The 21,358-nt window shown below is 43.8% G+C and overlaps 1 protein-coding gene across 7 annotated transcripts in view; it reads right to left on the minus strand.

The window, feature by feature from the left end:
- ZHX2 (zinc fingers and homeoboxes 2) overlaps positions 1 to 21,358 on the minus strand; it is an 83,219-nt gene that overhangs the window by 42,920 nt on the left and 18,941 nt on the right. The window lies entirely within an intron of this gene.

The raw sequence follows: 21,358 nt of genomic DNA on the forward strand, positions 1-21,358 counted from the left end.
GTGCTGAGACCACAACTCTCATCATTCTTAGACAGCAGGGCTGTTCCAACACATCTGGAGGACACCAAGTTGGTGAAGGCTGCTTTATACTCTGAAGTTCAGAGTATAGGAGGATAGGTCTCTGTCCTGAGAGGCTTGTAAATGTAAAAATGTAAAATCCAGCACTTGGGGGAAAACAGGAAATTATATATCTATATCTGTGTGTGTGTGTGTGTGTATATATGAGATCAAGGTAAAATTTACTAAAATACTGCACAGTTCCTCTGTGAAAGTGTTCAATTCTGACAAAACTGGCATAAACAATCTATGCAGATTCTCATAGTTCAGGCAATTGCCATCATACAAAGGCCCACAGAGCCTCCAATGCACACACAAAAACCATTAACAGACAGCAGCAGGGTATACAGCCTCTTCGTTTTTCCAACGGATTATTAAGATCCTTGCATATTGTTATTTGACTTGATATAATTGCGCTGGGCATGTAAAAAACATTGTTAGATACCTTGAGCTTCAGTTATTGGGCGGTACATAAATAAATAAATAAATAAATAGACAGACAGAGCAACAGGAAGGCAGGATCAAAATTATAAATGTTTCTCTGTGTGAGTAGGAGCTCAAAGATTCAATTCATTTTCTCTAAATGCATACTAAGGACTGTGCTGCCATTTTAATGTCAAGCACCGCAGAGGCTGACCTGGGAGCTTAGAGAGAATCATGTAGTGGATCCCCACTCCCATTGCAGAGGAAACTACTAGAGCCAGGGCAGGACCCTAGAACCACAGCCAAGAATCTTCCTGGTTCTAAGAATCATGTGACCTCAGAGAACCAACCCAATGCTTCTGCCTGCTTTAAAGGGCCCAGAGGTGCTGTGTTAGTTGTTGCTGAAGGAGGCCATTGTTGTCATGGCCCCAGTCTTGAGCTCAGAGTCAGAGGAGCTGGCCAAATCTAGGGCTGCCATACCACCAGCTGAGGATCTGAACCAGCAGAAGCCAAACCAGGACCCTTGAGCAGGACAGACAGGAGGCCACAGAAAGATGGAGAAGCGCTTGCTTTTGGATCAGGGGGTTGGCCTCTGAAACAGAGGTGTTGAATCACTTTCAGCCCAGGGGACAAACTCCATTTTGGAGAAGCTCATGGGGGCTGCATTCCAGTGGTAGGTGGAGCTGAAGACAAGAGGGTCAGGGCCAAAAAACTGAAAACACCAGCATATTTTAGCTTAAAGCTCTTATTGCCAGTAAGTAAGCCCTTGGAGAGGTATTTCAACCTTTTGGAATGGGGAAGAGATAGCACAAAATCTAGGTCACCACCCAACGATTGGGGAATGGGCTGGAGCCAGGGGAGGGAGGGGAAGGCCATCTGAGAAACCCAGGGGCCTCCAGGCCTGAGGTTTTGCATCCCTGCTTTAAAGCATGGGGGATGGAGCTTAGGAGGATTAGACCAGATGGAAGGACTCATAAGGCCTCAGTTCATGGCCAGCTAGTCCGTCACTTGGGAGTTTTCCTCGGCATTTCAACTACCAGCCTGCCTTGCTCCATTATGCCCCATGGGCTCCTATCTGTCATCAGCTTGCCTGCCTGCTTGCTCCAGGTACTTGCCTACCCTTGGAACTGAGCATCTGACAATGTGGTCTGAACAAGCTAGACTTTTGCAGCTTGCCCAAAACTGCAATGATGGCAAAGTCCATCATATATTGGACTTCTCCAGCCAAAGCAAGCTGTTCTTCTGCCGCTATTCAGTGGCCGCAAAAGTCACAGCTCCCTGAGGGGAAAGAAAAGAACTGACAGTGTCCGAACCCGTTGTCTGGTACACAATGTTCAGAGCACTGTTCTTGCATAAAGGCCACAGTAAAATCCGAAAGCCATGTAAATTATTCAAAGTCCACAAAAACCCCCAAGTATGTATTTTTTAAAAATAGTGCAAAGCCCCCTTTCTGCTGTTTTCTGTCTCCTGAAGAAGATCCATTTTATTAAATACAGCTGCCAAGAGAGGCTCCTCTGCACACACCCCTTTCCCAAAACACCACCTTCCTTTCCAACTGCACACAGATCCAAACTTCTGTGCATGAAAGTCATCCAACACAAAACACGGAAAAAACAGAGCAATTCAAACCTGAATTAAACCTGACTAGAAAATGAAAAGTGAAGGATATGAATGCACCGAAGCAGCAACTGAGGAGGCGGGAATGGTGTTGCGGCTTTAAACTCTGACTCTGCATTGCCTTTGCTTTCCAGTTTTGGAACGGACTCACATTTTCGCACCCCTAATGAATTACAGGGATCTGTCAGGGGAGCTGATGGTTCAATGCCAAAAAAACTTGGCTCTGAAACCTTTCTTTGCCACTCACCCTTTGTAGTAGCAATATAGCACTTATACTCAGCCTCACCACAGGCAGGGTTTCCATTAAATATTAAAAGGCTATTTGTTAAAATAACATCGCCATAGCAACAGGGGAAAGCTAAAGAACGCCAGGTGCCGCCGCCGCAGCTGCTGAGTCATGGCATGTTAAAATTGCCACTAAACCCTATTTGGTTGCCCCCTCCCCCTGCCAAACTTTGCCTCACCAGGAAGGGGGTTATGAAAGTAGTCACTGCTGAGTGAACAAGGGCCACGTAAACCTAGGCTGAGGGCCGCAGGTTGCCCACCTCTGAGCTAGACTCTCTCACAGGGCTTTCCACCACCAACTTCCCTGTGGCATGGATTGCAGGCGAACAAAGCAGGCAGGCAAAGACCACCTCACAGTCTGCTCCAGCTGAACTGCCCTCCCACTCCACTGAGCCTTCTACTTCCACCTGCTCTGGGAAGGTAATCCTGATTATTATTATTATTTTATTGTGATTTTATTAATGACGTTTCATTGATGTTCACTTGCAAGCTGCCTTGGAAGGATTTGTATCCTGAAAGGTGGGCTAGAAATAATTGCAATGAATGAATGAATAAATAAAATAAAATAATACCACCGTTTACCAAAATTGGTTCCAGGATGGTTGGCAGAAATAAAATATCAAAACAATAAAACCACACAATAAAAACAAACTAGCAGATAAAACAGATGTAAAGATCGGCAAGATTTAAAATGCCTAAAGCAGAGTGGGGGAATGTGCATCTTTCCAGGTGTTGTTGAACACCATTGGCTATGCTGACTAGAGCTGATAGGAGTTGCAATCCACCAACATCTGGAAAGCCACATGGTTCCCGGCCTTTAAAAAGAAAATAAGGAAGGTTTTGTCTGGCACCTAAAAGAAAGCAGTGTTGTTACCAGGCCAGCCTCTATAGGGAGGCCAATCTGCAAACAGGGTGCCACAGCTGAAAAGGCCTTCACTCTTGTTGCCACCTGCTTCATCTCTAACACAGAAGGAACATAGCCTTGGCTGTTGATCTGACAGTGGGGGCAGGATGATCTAGGAGAAAATGCTTCTTCAGTTCCCAAGCCAGGAGGAGCAACTGTCCCCTAGTAATACCTTCTAAAACCTACCCTCCATTTAGGAATGGAATGTGGTGCTTTCAACCCTTGCACAACAAAGGCAGTCCACAAGGATACCATAGTTGGATGGCTGGATGGGAAGGAATAAGCTGAAACGGAACCCTGACAAAACCAAAGCACTTTTGGTGGGAAACAAGGGGAGGTTGGGGGATGTTGACCTGGTATTGAATAGGGTGCAGCTGCCTGTGAAGGACCAGATCCGCAGCCTGGGGGTCATTTTAGACTCCCAGCTGTCCATGGAGGCTCAGGTGTCTGCTGTAAGCTGGGCGGCGCTGAACCAACTCCATCTGATATAGTGGCTGCAGCCCTACCTCCTTAACCATCTGCTCCCATCAGTAGTTCATGCCCTTGTCTCCTCTCGCCTAGACTACTGTAATGTGCTCTATGTGGGGTTACCCTTGAAGATGGTTTGGAAGTTGCAGCTGGTGCAGAAAGCAGCGGCCCACCTGATTAAAGGCAGCCATCAGCAAGAGATCACATCACACCAGTGCTGAAGGAGTTGCACTGGTCACCAGTTGTTTTCTGGGCCCAATTCAAAGTGTTGGTATTGACCTTTAAAACCCTGTATGGTTTCAGTCCAGTCTATCTTATGGCGCGCCTTCAGCAACACCAGGGATGCCACCTAACAAGATCGGCCTCGGAAGGCCTTCTGTCTGTCCCATCAGCCATGACAGTTAGGCTGGTGAGGACTAGGGAGAGGGCCTTTTCTGTGGTGGCCCCCACTTTGTGGAATTCCCTCTGTAGTGACTGACGCCATGCTCCCTCTTTAATGAGCTTCCACCGGGCTTTGAAAACCTGGCTGTTCAGGTAGGCATTTGGGGTGGGTTAGGTTTTTTTTAGAGCAATGTTGTTTTGTTGATTATGTTGTATTTTGTATTGTTATTTGTACTGTATGCTGCCTAGCTGGCTAGATGGGTGGTTAATCAATCAATCAAACAAACAAAAATATTTGATAGTATCAAAAGCCTCTAACTGGTCACAATCCCCTACTTTCTGTCTCCAAGTGCCAACCATCTGCCAGAGTGACCATGTCAGTTTCCATATTAAAGTCTAACCTAAAACCAGATTGCTAAAGGTCTAGATAACTGGTCTTGTCCAAGAGAACCTAGAGTTGTCCAGCCTTCATCTGCCCAGCACCAGAATTTGAAACTGGCTTATAATTAATTGGGTTGGCAGGATCCAGCGAAAGTTTCCTAAAGATGTGTCTTAGTTCTTTTAAAGGTGGCACAAATAGCCCCCTGTACTAGAATGGCCATGTGTCCTCTTTTACAGAGGGCAGTCCTCTGTTTGAAGGGCTGTCCAGTCCAACTCTGGTTTAAAGATAGAACCATCAGAAGGAAGCATGGAGCCTTGCCCATTAACAGCAAACTGAGAAGGCACACAGGTCACTGTCTTCCATAGTATGCTGTGATGTACTGTGACGCTTTTTAAATTATAATAATATTTTCTAAATTTGCATCTATGCACACAAATTAGCATATGCAAATTGCTCTCCTCTTTTGTCCTCTTTTTTTAGCAATTCATAAGTGGCCAGCCTATATAAAATTGACACATTACTACCCTGCTGACCAGGCTGGATACCACCATCTGACTAGCTCTTACCAGCCAAGATGGGCAAAAATCAAGCAATCCCGTTGGGCCACTGACTTGCTCCAAAGGATTTTGTGCACTTCTTCAGGTGAGATCAGCTGAAATTCATCCAAGCCATTGTGACTGAAGCTAAGGTGACATGAGATTCATACACAACATAACAAAAAAAACATTGAACGGGTTCACACATAATAACCCCCCATGGTTTGTTGTTGGGTTAACTGCTGCATTGTTTAGCCCCTAAATAACCCAGTGGTCCAGGTTCACATGTCACGCTGCACAACCTGCAAAGAAAGCGCTTGTGGGTTGTGCGCTAAAGCAGAAGAGGCACGTCAACACGTTAGTTTTTAAACCAATGGGTTGTAGTTACATGAGAACAGTCCCACTGCCTCTTTTATCCTTAACTAGTAAATACTGCTTCTTTATATCCTAAATGAGGATATAACCATCTGTTATGATAGCTAAGTTCTCTTTTATTATAAACATTTTAGGCAAAGTAATTATGCTTTAATATTAAAATTCACATCAGGCCTATGAAATCAAAGAAGTTATATGATGGAAGCCTTCTGAAAAATCAAAGATACAAACCAAGTCAGCTAACCTGTTAAGGAATGAGTTAATGTTCATAGTACTCCATTATCAATTACAGTTTTTGCTGCTTTGTTTGGGTGTTTCAACTGATGTGGCTATGACAACCACAAGTAACGCCTGCAGTGATGCAATACAATGACATCTTATTCAGTGAACAAAATCCTTAATAAAGCTGACTCTTTTTGGCTGTTAAAACGCTTTTTTAAAAAAAGAAAGAGAATAGACGAAAATGCTCTTCTCTTTTCCAAGTTCACCCAAATTGACTTTCAATTATAATTATAACTAAACCAATAATCAGAACTGTGCCTGTGGGTGATTTGCAGTAGGTTCCTGACTCCCAGTGGTTTAACAGCAACAAAAACACTTATAGGCTAAATCCAACATTTGTTCTAGTAGAGGATCTACTGAAATGAATGGGACTTAAGTTAGTCGCGACTAAGCTAAGTCCCATTCATTTCAGTTAGTCTCATCTATGCAAGATGAACATTAGATTTAACTCTATTGAAAGAATTCCAATGAGAAGGAAAAATGGGGGACACCTAGAGAAGCCAATGTGGCTGTGCAGGGAGTGCTCTGATGAGCAGAGAGTTATAAAGGACATGTAGAGGGGCATATAACCAAAGATGAGCACAACAGAGCAGCACAAACTTGTAAGGATGGTGCCAGGAAGGCTAATGGCCGGCACGCAAGGGATGCTGAGAATTACAAAAAGAGATTCTTTGGCTATGTTCCAGAAGGGGTAGGTCCACTTCTTGGGGAATATGGTAGAGTGTTAACAGGTGACAGAGAGAAGATGGAAATACTCAACTCCTAATTTGCCTCAGTTGTCTCTTGCAAGGGGAATTGTGTTCAACCTGGGAATAGCAGAACAAGCAATATAAGGAAGGATCTGCAGACCAGAGTGAGCAAGGATTTCTCATTTCTGGTACTAAAGATAAATTTGTGGGCTCATCGCAAGAGGCATCTTAATTCTTTGTCTGCCCTACCCTGAACCTATATTTTGTACCTGCTTCTGATTGGTGGACTTCAGGTTCTAGCAGAGTAGAGTAAGTTTCCCTAACCTGGTGCCCAGCAGATGTGTTGGATTGGTTGGGGGATGCTGGAAGTTGTAGTCCAACATATCTGGTAGATACCAGTTTGGGGAAAGCTGTAGTAGATCCTTCAAGCCTGGTCTGCCCACCTCTGCCCTAAGACCTGCCCAACATTCTGTAGAGTTGCACATTGCAGGGGAAGATTAGTAGTGGTAGTAGAGAGGCTGTCTGTTAGGGAACGTTCCCTACTATTGCTCATCTCCTCATTGGGTTCGCACAACATGCTAACTCACACTCAGTGGTTGAGTGTGGGTTGTTGTTGAACTGTGGGTTAGCATGTTGTCTGATCCCAGGACATTTTCTGCAGGGTGGCTTGTTAACCATGCACTGTGGATTATTTTTTTTGAACAAGCCACCTTAAGAACCCATGGTTTGTTGTTGGGTTACTCAGGGTGGTTAACAAGTCACACTGAATGGTTAACAAGCCACCCTGTGGAAAATGTCCTGGGTTCAGAGAACACGCTAGCCCACGGTTCAACCAACAACCCACGGTTCAACAAACAACCCACACTCAACCACTGAGCTTCGGCTCAATGAGATATTCGGCTATTGGGCGGTATAAAAATAAACAAATAGTATGAATGCAGCCATGAGAAAACCCAGGACTCCCTAGAAGCTAATCTGAAAACAACAACAACAACGACTTCCCTTCATGAAAAATCAGAATAGAAGATATTCAACATGGAACACAACATTTGTTTTTCCCCCACAGCCTAGCTTACAATGCACTAGTACGATTTTCATTTGAAGGCAGTTCACAGCAGAACTATTAGGTGATCAAATTTCCTTATTGATTTATATATCTGTATTCCCAAAGAAGAGCTTGAATTGTCAAAGTGGTTGTAAATGATTGGCATTTCAGCTGTAAAACAGAAGCAACAGCTCCACAGTACCAATGCAGGTAAACAACTGTATCTGTTAGGAGTGTGATAATATGAATGTCTCTGAGATACTACCTATTTATTGCTTCTGTTAGAATTTTTTTCTAACAAAAAAAGAAAATACATTTTATAAGGAAAGAAACTGTACAAAAGTGAAAGGAAACAGAATAGGGATTCCTACGAACACCACATCTGTTTTAAAAACCTGAAACAATGACAGAACTCTTTCGTGGAAAGTGTTTTTTCTTTCTTTCTAAAGATACCAAAACGTACAAATCTACTGCTACTTTCACGGAAAGGCACTGATGTTCAAGAAAACAAGCAACGTAATATAGAACAACCACTAGTATCAAAATAGCTTGGTGGTAACATAATAGTAGATATAAATATTTTCACATAGGTGGATGCCATACAGCCTTTCTCATTCCCCCCCCCCCCTTGTATTGGCCCCAGGAATGTAGCCAAGTCATTTGTAGTGTTAGAGGGGCCTAGAGATCCATAATGCCTTGCTTAAGTTCATTATTAGTGCAATTCCCTTGCTAGTAAGCCTCTGAGCATGTGAAGATGAGTCAAAGGCCGATACATTCCACACTAATGAGCCAGAAGGCCACATCAAGATGTGCCTGAGAAGCAAAGTTTGTTTATGCTGAGCTGCAGGTGGCTGTGCTGAGAACTAAGCCCTGCTAGTCTATGCTGGGAATGAACGCTAAGGGGTGCTTGCTGCTGTTATGCTACTTGATTGCTAACATGTATGGTGTAAAACCCATTCTACCCCATGGCTCTGTGTTCAGGTACGCCTGTGTGCTGTAAGTTACTCAATAAAGTATCTCCTTGTAAGTAAACCTAAGGATCTGATTTATCACTATCTTGGCACCTCTAAATTAAGAAGTTGAAGCCCACGGCCGGGGCAATACACTCCCCTAAATAAAACACTTAAAAAACTTCTATAGACATGGAGAGGTGGGGAGAAATACATTAATCACCATTGATGTCACCATCACTAGCCAATGGGTGCCTGTGAGTGCTGTGCACAAATCTATAAAGCTGATGCCATGTTTGATTTGTTAGCCTATCAGGCACCACAGTATTCATTGGTTTTTTGTGCTACAATGAACTAACGTGGCTACTCTTTGAGTCCTGGGGCATCTTCCAAGGACACATGATGCAGCCAACTTGTTGAAGTTAAGCAGGTCTAAGCCTCATCAGTGCCAGGATGGGAGATCACCCATCCAGAGGGACCACAGCTCAGTGGTAGGGCACATGCTTTGCGTGCAGAAGGTCACAGGTTCAATCCTTGGGATCTCCAGGTAGGGCTGGGAAGGAATCTTGTCTGAAACCCTGGACAGGTGCTTCCAGTCAGTGTCAACAGTACTGGACTAGATGGACCAACGGTCTGACTCAGTAGAAGGCAGTGTCCTATGTTTACTCAGAAGCCTGATGTATGCTTCATACATCATATAATTGATGTATGCTTCATACATTTACCTTGAGTTCCATGATGGAAGAAAGGTGGGATGGATGTGTGTGTATGAGTGTGTAAGTAACCCTGCCTTCTGGTGGACTGCCTGGAGATCAACCCTTTTAGACTCTGAGGAGATAAGGTACAAGGATAGACTCTGAAAAGACAGTGAGGAGGGATAGAAAAAAAGGAACCAAATTGGGAAGAAAGGTTCTGAGGAAACTGTCAAGAGGGAGAAACAGAAATAGAAATGAGGGGTCCTGAGGAACCTAAGAAGAGACCAGGAAAGAGAGTAGCAGCATTCTGCCCTCCCCTCAATTACCAGACAGCAGCAGCTCTATAGCCAACATTCAATAATCAAAGCCTACTCTTCTGAGTCCTGGACTGCACAGCTGGAGACAGGTCTTAAAAAATAACCTTCATTTGTGGACCATATAATTATCGCACTCTACTCCCTTCACGTTATGGTTTGAAGACTCACTTAAAATTGTTTTCATTTGAATGTTTGTCTTGTCCCCCCTTCTCTGTTACATAAATCCTAGTTCTTGTTTTATAAGTTACTTACTCATTTCCCCTCATCTGTTTTCAAGAAGCAGGGATCCTGGTGGGCTGGAGGCACTGCATGCTAGCTTGGGGTCAGCATTTTTCTTTCTCATCCATCCCACTACCATATGAATCCAGGTCCTACGGTTTCTACCACCCCTCAGGGTTGCTGTTAGGGAAAGTGAGGCCCACACTTTCCCTACAGTACAGATACACAAACAGAATAACTCTGATCAATATGCTTAATCAATATATAACTCTGATCAAAATACATACACACTCAATAACTCTCATCAATATACTTTAATCAAATTTATGAGACTTGGATGCTGGAACGCTCCCAATCCACAGTCCTAAATTATTAAAAAGTCTCACTGTTTCTCTTTAGTTTACTCTCCTGAGCTGTCATAACATGCCAGATATCGTAACTTCTAAGTATGCCAGTAAGCCAATATAGTGACATCAGAAGTCTGAGGTCAGATGGAAGGAACCCAGGATGCATCTCTTCCCAGACCAGCTTCATCCCACCCCAAACTGAATGACCAAGGCATGAGCAACAGCTACATCACCAGCTCCTCCCGTGCGGTATCAGACTTCTGATGTTACCCAAGTAGTGATGGGAAGGGGTGTGTGTGTGTGTGTGTGTACATCTGTTGCAGTGGTTCCCATTTTGCTGTGTTGATGCCAGAAGGGGCACTCGCTGATACATTAGGAACATGTCAAACCATTAAGGCTGACAATAAATATTGTATAATCAAACTTCTAAGGTGTCAGTTTCAAACTTGGATAAACTGGTGAGCTTGGAAGAAAACATCATGGAAAGGAAGAGAAATGTGATACCATTTCAAGAGAATAAATGGGCTGCATGTACCATCCTATTGCTATACAAAGCTGTCTTAATCCTGTCAACCCATAGGTTCCATCTAGCGTAATACTGTCTACTCCAACCTTCCCCAACTAGGTGCCCTCCAGATGCGTACTTAGCCATTGGCCATCCTGGCTGGAGTTATAATCCAATACATCTGGAGGACACCTGGTTAGGGAAAGCCGGTTCACTATGACTAGCAGCAGGTCTTTAAGATCTCAGACAGGAATCTTTCCCAATCATAATACCCAAGATCTTTTTTTAAAAACCACATAATACCCAAGATCTTTTTTTAAAACCAGCGGTGATGGGGATTGAACCTGAGTTTTTATGCATACAAAACACATACTCTGCTCTTCCTCTGAGCTTTCTCTTCCTCATGCTTAATCAATGCTCTTGGTGACCGTTTCCTCTATATAAGAGCATTCTCCAGAGTTGGTTGTCAACGTCTATGCATTAGGGATATGCTTTGGATTTGAATCGATCCCAAACCAAATCAGCCTCATCCGCACAGATTCTGGAGATGTCTGAATCAAAGTGGGGCTCCTCCAAAGCAGACAGAGTTCAAAACTGAACACCAGCGAAAATTTGGGGGAGACAGTGGCAGTGTGTCTCAGAAAATTGATACATTTCTCCTTTGGCTTTCTATATAGGGAAAACACCAAGAGGAGGAGGTGCAGTTTTGTGACTGACAGTTCTAGTTTCTAACCACAGTTAATGGTTTTCCCAGGGCTCTCCATTCACAGTGCTTTGCAGGAGGGACGTTGAAGTAATATGTCACAGCTCTTTGCTAGTTGTGTCTCCCAACAGCAGGAATGTTAAAAGAGGTTTGGTGGTCTGTGGAACTGCGAGAGTGTAGCACTGGATGCTTGCTTGGAAAATACTGGATGTTCAGGTCCTTATGCCTCTGTAGGCCCCAAATCCATCATCTACCTGTCCTATTGCACTTTCTGTGATTTTGGTGCCAAATGAGCAGGAAAAAAGTCTTGAACTGTTTTTTATTCATCATAACTCACTAGCCCCTGCACCTATCCTTCTGAAAGTTTGCAGGTTTCTTGCCTAGGAACACCTCTATTACATATGCCATTTTCATACAAATTGCCCACCCCCCAAAAAAACCCATGAAGAGGAATGAGGGAGTTAATCACTTATCCCCCACCCAAATTTGAACACTCCCCTTGCATACAAAATGCTACACTTATCCTATCCCTCAAGCTTGGGAGGTACTGCTCCCAAGGTTCCATCAAGGGTGAGCTATTCCACCTGCTCCCCCCGACCTCGCAGACCTTATAAGCGACACTGGAGCTGGAGCTTGAGAGGCGCTGCTTCACAGGAGAGATGCTGTTCCAACCAAGGCAGGCTTTTTCCTCATCTGCTCTGTTTCATCCCCCTGCCTGGGAGATCTTAGAAACAGCTGGGGATTATTCCAACTCTCCTTCAGCATTTTTGCTGATGGTTTTTTTTGTTTTGTTTTTTGGACAGGAAGAAGGTGTATTCGGGCTTCAGGATTGTTGCTGTTTTAGTTTTAAATAGTTGGTGTGATTTTTTGCTTTAAACTTGAATGTAGTATATTGTTTGAGTATTGTATTTGTATATTTTTTGTGAGCCCCTTTGGGGGCTTTTCAACTGAAAGGCGGCATAGAAATAAAGGTGACATAACATTACAAATTTCTGAACGAGGGCCACCTCTATGTCATTTTCCTAACAATTGCCCACAACAAACGTAAGGGGATAAATGCATACTTTTTTGGAAAGCCCCCAACTGTAGTGGCTGCTCTTGCACAAATCTCCCTCCACCTATTCATCTGAAACTTGGCAGGCTTTATCCCCTCAGAACTGGTAAGTATGCCTGCATATTTCATCCAATTCTTCAGAGAAATAAAAAAAAGTCATCTGCAGTTCCCTTAAAAATTGTAATTTAAAGGCATGTAATACAAACCCCCTGCACCTATTTGTCTGAAATTTGGCAGATATAATCCCCTTATAAAGGACTACTATGCCTGCAATTGCTATTCAGTTCTGACATACAGAAAAAATGTTATAGCCAACTGTTGATTTCTTATGTTAGTCAATGCGAAGCATGAAGATTTGTACTCCAAATCAAAATTTGGGTTGAAGTGGGTGGCCTCCAGATCTGTCTGAGCCAAACAGGGCTGTTTTCCAAACTGCAAATTGGAGTCTGAACCGAATCCTGGAGTCAGTTCACACCCCTAGTATGCATAATGTACAAAGTGTATTATTGACAATTTGAGGGGATCAAACAGGTTAACGTTCAGATTCTGTACAGTTAACCTGGGAGTAAGCCCCTGGGGTTCAATGGGGCTTACTTTTGAGTAGACATGTATAGGATTGCATTGTCAAATGTATGGATGAGTACTGCCAGTTCTTACAATTAGATCTGCAGATTGCTGTCTGATATTTCGTTCTGTTTTATTTTCTCTCCATCATGGGGACAGAGAGAGCTGTAAAGTAAAAGGGAGGGAGAGAGAGAGAGATTGCAAATGAAACAAACAACTAGCCCATCCCCAAAGTTTGTTTAGTGAGTTGCCCAACACTTTCTGGGCTTGTCTAAATCATAGACATAAAGGGGGCTGCAGCTTCTTGCTAAACAAACAGCAGCAGTTAAGTGTAAAAGCAGCAAGGCAAACTCTATGAGTGCAGAATGTTGACTTTAAAAACAATGAAATCATTTCACTTTCTCAGCTCATATAGTTGTATTTGTGCTTCTTTTACCTTTTGGAGTCGCTGCCCTTATGCATCAAGATAGCTCTCTCCTATGCATGGGAGCGCTTACGTATATTCACATATCAAATAAGTCACAGCCTGTAAGGTTGTGGTTGGTGACCTGACTTAAAACACAATATTCAAGGAGCCATTAATGATGGCATGGAAAAGGTTGTCAGGCATCTACTATAAACTGGATAGTTGTCCACAGGCATCTCCCAGCATCCAGTTTTAAGCCATCTCAGGAATGGAAACCATAAAAGTCAACCTTTTGGGGTAGGATGAGGGAAAATGTGAGTGATTCATCCTGACACTGAACTAACAACTGGACCATGAGGAAACTTACCAAATTTCTACTTCCTGAACCTATGCACAAACTGGAATGCAGTGATACAGTAATATTTGCATTTTCAGGAATTTTGTAGTACGCTTTGGAAATTTATTTATTTATTAAATTTATTAATCGCTCATCTGAATGGTCACCCAGCCACTCTAGGCGATGTACAGAGTATATAATAGAACAATTTAAAACAATAAAATTCTACAATAAAAACATCATATTTCTTAAAATACCCTAACACACCCCAAATGCCTGCCTGAACAACCATGTTTTTAATGCGTGGCGGAAGCTCATTAAAGCGGGGGCATGGCGGAGTTCCCTAGGGAGGGCAAAAATTAAAAATGGGCACAAAAATGCATACAACAGGGAAAGGGCACACAAAAATTAGTATGTTAGGGGAAAGTGTGTACAGAACTACATTACATTTGGAAAAACAGCTTGCAAAAATCTGAGTATTTAGAAAAGTGTGTACCAAAATGTGTACATTTAGATAAACATGCACCCCCCCCCAACACAAACTGATGTGGAAACAGGACAGAATGAACTTAATGCAAGAAAAACAAAAAACACAGCAGGATCAAACATGACAGATTCATCCATCCCTACCATGAGGTAAATGTTACAAGCTTCTGTAAGACCTGGCTAAAGTACTACTACTACTACACTTGCATACATATGGTTCCTCTTTCCAGGCCTTGTCAATGTAGTGTGTGACCAGAAAGCAATGCCCAGAAACATGGTCTCAGCAAGATAGGGCCACATAGAATCATAGAATAGTAGGGTTGGAAGGGGCCTACAAGGCCATCGAATCCAACCCCCTGCTCAATGCAGGAATCCAAGTCAGAGCATCCCTGACAGATGGCTGTCCAGCCTCGTCTTGAACGCCTCCAGTGTGGGAAAGCCCACCACCTCCCTAGGTCATTGGTTCCATTGTCGTATTGCTCTAACAGTCAAGAAGTTTTTCCTGATGTTCAGCCGGAATCTGGATTCCTGTCACTTGAGCCCATGATTCCGTGTCCTGCACTCTGGGATGATCAAGAAGAGATCCTGGCCTTCTTCTCTGTGACAACCTTTCAAGTACTTGAAGAGTGCTATCCTATCTCCCCTCAGTCTTCTCTTCTCAAGGCTAAACATGCCCAGTTCTTTCAGTCTCTCTTCATAGGGCTTTGTTTCCAGTCCCCTGATCATCTTTGTTGCCCTCCTCTGAACCCTCTCCAGTTTGTCTGCATCCTTCTTAAAGTGTGGTGCCCAGAACTGGTCACAGTACTCCAGATGAGGCCTAACCAGTGCTGAGTAGAGGGGAACTAGTACTTCCCGGGATTTGGAAACTATGCTTCTATGACTGCAGCCCAAAAGAGCATTTGCCTTTTTTGCAGCCACATCACATTGTTGGCTCATATTCAGCTTGTGATCGAGAACAATATTTCTTTACATCAACATATTTCTTTACATCAAAGGTAAGCAACATGGTGCCTTCCAGATGCTTTGAACTCAAACTCCAATAATCCCCAGTCACTGAACAAGCTGGTTTGGGTTAATTGGAGCTGTAAATCAAACATCTGGAGGGCACCAGGTTGCCCACACCTGCTTTTACAACAGTAATGGTTGTGAACCACCGAGAGGGCTTCAGCTATTGGGTAGTATGTAATAAATAAATAAACATATATAAGAAAAGATTCTCACTTGTTATAGTTACTTACTGTTTATATCATTTGACTGTATGGCCTACAACATACAATCAAACAAGATAAACATTTAATAGTTATAACAATACATATGAATTGGACTTCACATCACAATCCTATGTATGTTTACGCAGATGTAAGCCACTCTATGTTCAATGGGGCTTATTCCTAGGTATATGGGCACAGGATTGCATCCTTAATCTTCAGTGTACCAACATGTGCTTCTCCCAATTACGCCTACCTTTTCTATGCCACTGGGAGCAGGATGGGGAATTTGTACACGCAAATGCTCTGCCTTGTATCTGACGGCATTCCTCTATTGAGGGAATGCTCGCTGATTCGGCATCAGCAGAACAGGGATGGAGGTGATTTCACAACCCCACCTCATCGCACCTCCCATGGTGTTCTGAAGGGTCTCCCAACCCTCAGAAGCAGATTTGGGGGTACTGGGGCTACAGGAGAAAAACAGAGAAAACCACCTCTCCCCCCATTCTGATGAGGGAAGCATCCTCCAGATCAAAGCCTTCTGTCACCAGAGTGACACCATTGGATACAACCCTCTGTAACCCACTTCCTTAATGTTATTCCTCCAGGCTCATTATTATTATTAAAAGCTGCTGAGAGGCCAACTTTTTCATTTTTTGAATGATCAACTCTATTGTCTTAAAAAGGGAACAGGAAACTTTTCAGGATATGAAGCTAATTTTCAGATACCTTCATCTGAGTCAGCATTTCTACAGAGTCAATTGTTAAGTAACTACTAAGAAATGGACCCAGCTTTGCACTGGCTGGAGTAGCCTGTACTTTGATACGGTGAATTCTTCAAGCAAAATTAAAAAAATGTCAGCGTTGGAGACATTATGCTCGCCCCATCCGAGTCAAGCCACACCACTGGCACCTGTGGGCACAGCCCCCGTGATGCTGTACCACTAATAGCCCCCTGAGGGAAGGGTCTGTCCACTGACCGGGGTTGTCCCCAAGCAGAGGGAAGGGGGCAGGTGTATAACTGTGTCCCTCAAACTACTGACTTCAAACTGTATAGACTGCAAAGCTATGGGTGTGGAAGTCTGCCTCTAGTTGCTGAAGATGTTACTGTAGGCTTCAACCACATGGAGAGTAAAAGTAATTAAAATATTTAAAAAACAAAATAACTCCGTGGAGCATACCACCAGGGTCCCCTTAGTATCCATGCCAAGTTTCAGATTTCCAGGTTTCATGGTCTTGGCATTATGATGCTGACAGATGGACAGACAGACACACATCCTCTTTTACCGGTATAGAAGAGTCAGACACTATGGTTTACCTTTGATACATAGGATACAGCTATGTCTTTGTTTCTTACTCAAAAGTAACTGCAGGGGACACAATTTAACCCTCTGCACACACACCCAGCTGTGGTCCCAATCTGGATTGCTTCCCGCCATCTGCAATTTGCATAGGAAAAGGAAAGCCTCAATTGACACGAATTACAAAACAAATGGCTAGTTTGGGGTATTTACAATAGGTCAAAGACATAAGCTGAAGGCCATGGCTATTGAAGGCAATAGCAACTCCCCTCCCACAAATAATAATTAACCAAAAGCTGACAGCTCCAGGGTTGAAAGAAAAGAGTGGCAGCTGGGGGGGGGGGGGTTAGGAAAAGCAAGCAACCTAATTATCTCACTATGGAAAACAAAGAACTAATGAACTATCTCTCAAGTGCTTTTCCAAGCTACAGTTCCTTTAACTTCAGGAGATGTGCCTGCATATTTCTGCTAACACTACAGCATCAAGGGAATTTAAATGAAGCCCAGGAATCTGATTAACAACTGCACTTCCCTTACAGACAAGATTTGCAATTTGGCTAGGACTTCGTTTGCAGAAGATATGAGACACATATCATTGCAGCAATCTGTGTAAGGTAAAGGATCCGCAACTGGGGGCTTCAAGGCCAAAACCACCCCCCTTCAAGGCCCCAAACCTGCCTCATCATTGCATTGCCAACCTAGAAGCAAGTGAGAAGCACAGAAGATGTAGTGAATATAGCAATAGGACTTGTAAGGGTGGGGGAGAAATTAGTTTGGCTCATATTTTTATGCAAACCTACCTAATGTTGCACTTATGAGCCAAAACTCAGTTATCCTTTAAAATTCGCACTTATCGGAAATTTGGAATGGAGTTCTCCAATAAAAAAATGTATATAAAAATGTGTATGTTAGGGGAAAGTGCACACAGAAATGCATATATTTGTGAAAACAGCATTCAAAATGTTTTACACTTAAAAAATTGTTGGGAAAAATGTATATATTAGGCAAAATTACATACAAGAATGTAAGTATTAGAAGTGCGCACACAATGCATATGAATTTTCATGCAAACGTTTTCCTGAAAGTTCAGGGCAAACCCAATTTAAGCTCGAAAACATTATCAAAGTTTGGGACAACCTGAACTTTACATTGGAAAAATCAGAAACAGAGAAACTGGAATTGAAAGATTCACCCATTCCAACATGCTGGTAATCCACTTTGGAGAATGTGGGGGATGGGGATGGGGATGGGACAGGGAAGAGCCCAGTCCCACTACCCCCCATCCTCTCCTTAAAATGGCAGTCTTGTAAAACTATGTGAAAAAATATTAAGCTCCCTTAAGTCAGATATATCACCCAGCACTGTCTATTTTGAGTGGCAGCACCAATTCAAGATTTCAGGCAGTTGTCATCCTCTCCAAGAACTTTTAGTTTGGAGATACTGTTGATTGAACCTGGGACTGTCACTATGCAACCCATGCGTTCTGCCACTATGCCAGGGGTGGGGGACCAGATGTTGTTGGACTCCAAATCCCATTAGCCCCAGCCAACATAGGCAATGGTGAGGGATGCTGGGAGTTGTAGTTCAACTCCCTGAAGTCGGACTCCAGGGAGTCCTGGAGGACTGCAGGTCCCCCATCTCTGCACTAAGCTATGACCCATCCCTAAAGCAACAGTCACCCTCCAACTGTCCCATATCTGGCAGTATTGCCACCTTTTTTATACCCCTGTCCTGGGAAAACCGCATCCTCCAAAAGTCCTGATCTGCAGGGAGCAACCATATGTGTTTCCCTCTCTTCCCCCTCCCTCTTCAGTATGCACGCCTGTGGCTGCGCCCTAATGCAGGCACCAGTATGACCTGCCTGACCACCACCCTGCTTGCTTAAAGAGGCTACTTTGAACTAAAGTACAAATATCTATCTCCCTTTTTCTTTAATGGAGAACATTGTTTATTCCGGGGACCTAAAAAGATGATCTTACCAAGGAGAAATCTGAGGCTATTTTCACACATACCTACCAAAACCTTGCCAAAGCAAATCAAACTCGGCCAGACTTCAGCCCAACACTAATTGATGGGCCTTGCAAACAAGTCTACAGAAGTTACTGGTCCACAAATATTGCACATGCCCATATACCAATGTTAGTGATTTGCAACCTACAAGAAAAAGAGGCAGACTTTTGCAAGGCTTCCCCATCCAGTCAGCTGGAGGGAATTCCTGGTCCCCATAGACTGCCAGGTAAGTAGCTATTAGCAAGCCTATATTAAATGCTGGACAACAATTAATCCAGAACGCCGGAGTCCGAAGCTAAGGGATAAAGAACATGTTTTCCATGAAGAAGATGTCAGGTGCAATTCCCTACATCTTCAAAATCTTCTCTTCGAGGTCTAGAAAACCCACTGTCAAACAGAACAGACAGGACTTGGCTAGATAAAATGGTTTGACTCGGTATATATGGTAACTTCCACATGTTCATGGAAAGCCGTTTCTCTTTCCTGTTGGCTGTAGCTGACCCAAATTACTAAATTTTGCCTCTCTCTGAGGCTCTGTGTTGTTAATTGGTTTCTTGGAGCTTTGTGATTTCTGCAGAAGAGGCTCATGAAGGACAAGAGCGGTAAAAATACATGGAACAGAAGAAAGAGGCAGCGAATTGCTAACTAGGCATGAATAAAAAACAGCAAACTTAACTAGGCCAGAGCTCTGTTTACGAGGTCTCCACCTATCATCCAGTAAGAGGACACCACAGCCCTTGTTAATATGCACATATGGTTACAAGACCTGCTGGGTATATTTGTTGTTTATTCGCTCAGTCGCTTCCGACTCTTCATGACTTCATGGGCCAGCCCATGCCAGAGCTTCCTGTCGGCCGTTGCCACCCCCAACTCTCCCAAGGTCATAGAATCATAGAATAGTAGGGTTGGAAGAGGCCTACAAGGCCATCGAGTCCAACCCCCTGCTCAATGCAGGAATCCAAGTCAGAGCATCCCTGACAGATGGCTGTCCAGCCTCGTCTTGAACGCCTCCAGTGTGGGAGAGCCCACCACCTCCCTAGGTCATTGGTTCCATTGTCGTATTGCTCTAACAGTCAGGACGTTTTTCCTGATGTTCAGCCGGAATCTGGATTCCTGTCACTTGAGCCCATGATTCCGTGTCCTGCATTCTGGGATGATCAAGAAGAGGTCCTGGCCTTCCTCTCTGTGACAACTTTTCAAGTACTTGAAGAGCGCTATCATATCTCCCCTCAGTCTTCTCTTCTCAAGGCTAAACATGCCCAGTTCTTTCAGTTTGTCTTCATAGGCCTTTGTTTCCAGTCCCCTGATCATCTTTCTTGCCCTCCTCTGAACCCTCTCCATTTTATCTGCATCCTTCTTAAAGTGTGCTGCCCAGAACTGGACACAGTACTCCAGATGAGGCCTAACCAGTGCTGAGTAGAGAGGAACTCGTATTTCACATGATTTGGAAGCTATGCTTCTATTAATGCAGCCCAAAATGGCATTTGCCTTTTTTGCAGCCACATCACATTGTTGGCTCATATTCAGCTTGTGATTGATAACAATTCCAAAATCCTTCTCGCTTGTAGTGTTGTTGAGCCACGTATCCTCCATCTTGTAACTGTGCATTTGGTTTCTTTTTCCTAGGTGCAGAACTTGGCATTTATCCCGATTAAATGTCATTCTGTTGTTTTCTGCCCAGCACTCTAGTCTATCAAGATCACTTTGAATTTTGTTTCTGTCTTCCAAAGTATTAGCTATCCCGCCCAATTTTGTGTCAGCATTTGATCAGCATTCCCTGCACCTCCTCCTCTGAGTCATTAATAAAAATGTTGATGTCAGGGTGGAAACTGAGCTGATAGAACCCCAGAGTAGTTCTGATTCTGAGGAGGATTAGCAATCCGTGGGACAGGAGCCAGCTCATCCCTCACAGGCACAGCAGCTGGCAGCGATTCCTCCTGCTGGCATTCCTGAGATAGTGATCCTAGCAGTGAGAAAGTGTGGGAAAGAGGCTTGTTAGATGCTCAACGCAGACGCAGGGAGCGACAAGCGATGGAGGGCATGGCAAGGAGGCGTAGTGCCCATTTGGCGCGCAAGCAACGGCCGCCTCCCGTGGACCCAAGGGAAAGAGGGAAGATCTCTCCCTAGCCCATAAGTTCAGGGTCTTCACATGACTCTCCTTTAAATGGGGATCAACTGCCTACCTCGGCGCATAGGCCACTCTGCTGTTCCTTGCTTAGTCGCTGGTGAATAGCATCTGAAAGAGTCATTAAGTTGTAAAAAGATTAAAGCCTTGAAAAGAATCCTTTCATCTGTGTCTCGAGTTGGCTATTGGGGTCTACTGAAAGAGGCCGCTAGGGCGCTCCTGACAGCTGAAGAGCACTGGGCCCAGAACTGAGCCCTGCGGTACCCCGCTTGTTACCTCTCCCCAGTTTGAGAAGGTCCCATTGATAAGCACTCTTTGAGTCTAATTCTGTAGCCAACTGTGGATCCAGCGGATCATTGTTTCATCTAGCCCACTTTGAGCTAATTTGTTCATCAGGATATAATGGGGCACTTTGTCGAAAGCTTTGCTGATGTCGAGGTATATGATGTCCACAGCATTTCCACAGTCCACAAGGGAGGTGACTTGATCAAAAAATGAGATCAGATTTGTCTGGCAGGATTTGTTCTTGATAAATCCATGTTGGCTTCAAGTAATCACTGCATTGTTTTCAAGGTGCTTACAGATGGATTGCTTTATCATCTACTCCAGAACTTTCCCAGGGATTGATGTCAGAATGACTGGTCTGTAGTTCCCAGGTTCCTCCTTTTTACCCTTTTTGAAGATAGG

Source organism: Heloderma suspectum, chromosome 4 (genome assembly GCF_057233095.1).
Source record: "Heloderma suspectum isolate Gila_16-S chromosome 4, 16-S_ref, whole genome shotgun sequence".
Classification (NCBI taxonomy): domain Eukaryota; kingdom Metazoa; phylum Chordata; class Lepidosauria; order Squamata; family Helodermatidae; genus Heloderma; species Heloderma suspectum.